Source organism: Rutidosis leptorrhynchoides, chromosome 2 (genome assembly GCF_046630445.1).
Source record: "Rutidosis leptorrhynchoides isolate AG116_Rl617_1_P2 chromosome 2, CSIRO_AGI_Rlap_v1, whole genome shotgun sequence".
Classification (NCBI taxonomy): domain Eukaryota; kingdom Viridiplantae; phylum Streptophyta; class Magnoliopsida; order Asterales; family Asteraceae; genus Rutidosis; species Rutidosis leptorrhynchoides.
Genome location: NC_092334.1, coordinates 495602972 through 495605496, shown reverse-complemented (window position 1 = coordinate 495605496; position 2525 = coordinate 495602972). Strand labels below are relative to the sequence as shown.

Genomic DNA, 2525 nt, shown 5'->3' with positions numbered 1-2525 from the left:
TTAGGGTCAGTTTCTTACCAAACACGTCTATTATTGCTTTAGCCGTATTTAAGAATGGTCTTCCTAATATAAGAGGAACTCGAGAATCTTCTTCCATGTCCAGAATAACAAAATCTACTGGAAATACTAAGGTACCAACTTTAACTAGCATGTTTTCCATTATCCCTCTAGGATATTTTACTGATCGATCGGCTAGTTGTATGCTTATTCGTGTTGGTTTCAATTCTCTAAGTTCTAGTTTAGCGTATAGTGAATACGGCATTAAATTTATACTAGCACCTAAGTCTGCCAATGCTTCTATTGAACTAAGACTACCCAGAAAACATGGAATTGTGAACCTTCCTGGATCTGATAGTTTTTCTGGTATCTTATTCAACAACACTGCAGAACAATTAGCATTCATAGTAACAACCAAGAGTTCTTCCATTTTCTTTCTATTTGTAATTAGATCTTTTAGAAATTTAGCATATCTAGGCATTCCTGAAATTACATCAATGAAAGGAAGATTTACATTTATTTGTTTAAACATATCCAAAAATTTGGATTGCTCGGCTTCAAGTCTCTCTTTTCTCATTTTACTTGGGTAAGGAAGTGGTGGTTGGTATGGTTTAACATAAGGTTTAGCCTTAACTGTGTTATCTTCATTAATCTTTTCAACTACCGGTTCTGTTTCCTTATCTTGCTCAGGTTATGGTTCTTGTGGAGTAGGAATAGCTTCATCAGAAATTACAGGTATTTCATGTGGTTTAAGTGTAATACCACTTCTTGTAGTAATGGCTTTAGCTTTTTTATTCCGGGGGTTAGCATTAGTATCGCTAGGTAGACTTCCCGATTTTCTTTCACCTATCAACCTTGCTAGGTTACTTACTTCTTGTTCCAAATTTTGAATAGAAGCTTGTTGATTTCTAAATGCTTGAGCATTTTGTTCATTGGTTTGTTTCTGAGATGTGAAAAATTGAGTTTGAGATTCAACTAGCTTCGACATCATATCTTCTAAATTTGGCTTTTTAACATCGGTTTGTGGTGGTTTATTTTGAAAAATAGGTCTTTGCTGATTGTAAGTATTATTGGATACTTGTTGATTGCTAGGACCTTGTTGGTTGTTGTATGGAACATTTCGGTTATAATTCTGGTTTTGATTGTAGATTGGTCTTGGCGGTTGATAATTATTCTGATAATTATTTCTAGGCCTTTGGTTTATGTATGAAACATTCTCTCTTTGTTCCATTGTTAGTTCAATACTGAGACAATCTTTTGTCAAATGTGGTCCTCCACACTGCTCACAACTAATTCTTATTGAGTGAATATCCTTAGTTATCTTTTCCATTCGTCTCTCAACAGCATCTATCTTTGCGGAAATGGAATCGAAGTCATGGCTAGAATCAGCTCTAGCTACTTTAGATGATCTAACGATATCTTTTTCTTGGTGCCACTCATGTGAGTGGGAAGCAGTGTTATCAATAATTTTGTAAGCGTCAGTTGCGGTTTTCTTCATAATGGAACCACCAGCTACTATATCGATATCTTTTCTTGTAGTGATGTCGCATCCTTGGTAGAATATTTGTACTATTTGACAAGTGTCTAAACCATGTTGCGGACATCCTCTCAATAACTTTCCAAATCTTGTCCATGCTTCATATAAAGTTTCATTTGGTTTCTGTGTGAACGTAACAATTTCTCCTTGAAGTCTCACGGCTTTAGATGCCAGAAAGAATTGTTTAAGAAATTTTTCAACTAAAACATCCCATGTATCAATCGCCCCTTCAGGTAACGATTCTAACCAATCTTTGGCTTCTCCCTTTAAAGTCTAGGGAAATAACATGAGATATATCTGTTCATCCTTCACTTCTCTTATTTTAAATAGAGTGCAGATCCTATTAAATGTACGAAGATGTTCGTTTGGATCTTCCTTCGGCGCACCACTAAATTGGCATTGATTAGTCACCATGTGTAGAATTTGTCCTTTGATTTCATAATCTGGCGCATTAATGTCAGGTTGAGTAATTGCGTGACCTTGGCCAGTGCGTTTAGCTCTCATTCGGTCTTCCATACTTAGAGGTTCCAGATTCTCCATGATTGAATTTGTTGAATCTGAATCACTATATGATTCTGATTTAATTGTAGGTTCCTCGACAATCTCTGTTTGAATGATTGGTGGTTCCGTAGGAGAGATTAATGGTTCAGGATCTACGAATTGTCCCTGAATATCTTCCAGATTCTCAATTGTGAGGTCGGGTTCAAAAAATGGATTATCGGAAATTTGAATTGGAGTACTTGGTCGACTGGATGACGATTCTAAAGAAAAATCAACGGTGACAATATTTGCTAGATGTCTTGATCGAGTTACAGGTGGTGAACGTACAAAAGGTGGTGAACGTTTTGCTCGGTGCATTCACTGAATATCCTATTAGTTATAAAAATAAAAATTATTAAAGTTATCAAATTAATAGATTTTTCTTCTTTTGCCCACGTTTCGAATAGCCAATAGATGCAGCAGGGAGCCAGAACCCTTTAAATCGGAAGCT

At 36.0% G+C, this 2525-nt stretch overlaps 1 non-coding gene across 1 annotated transcript; it reads left to right on the top strand.

Moving 5' to 3' along the window:
• The first annotated feature begins 1583 nt into the window (after nt 1-1583).
• Nucleotides 1584-1690, top strand: LOC139894849 (small nucleolar RNA R71). The gene has a single exon (XR_011775329.1). It is a non-coding gene; the product is annotated as a small nucleolar RNA R71 (small nucleolar RNA).
• The last annotated feature ends 835 nt before the right edge of the window (nt 1691-2525 follow it).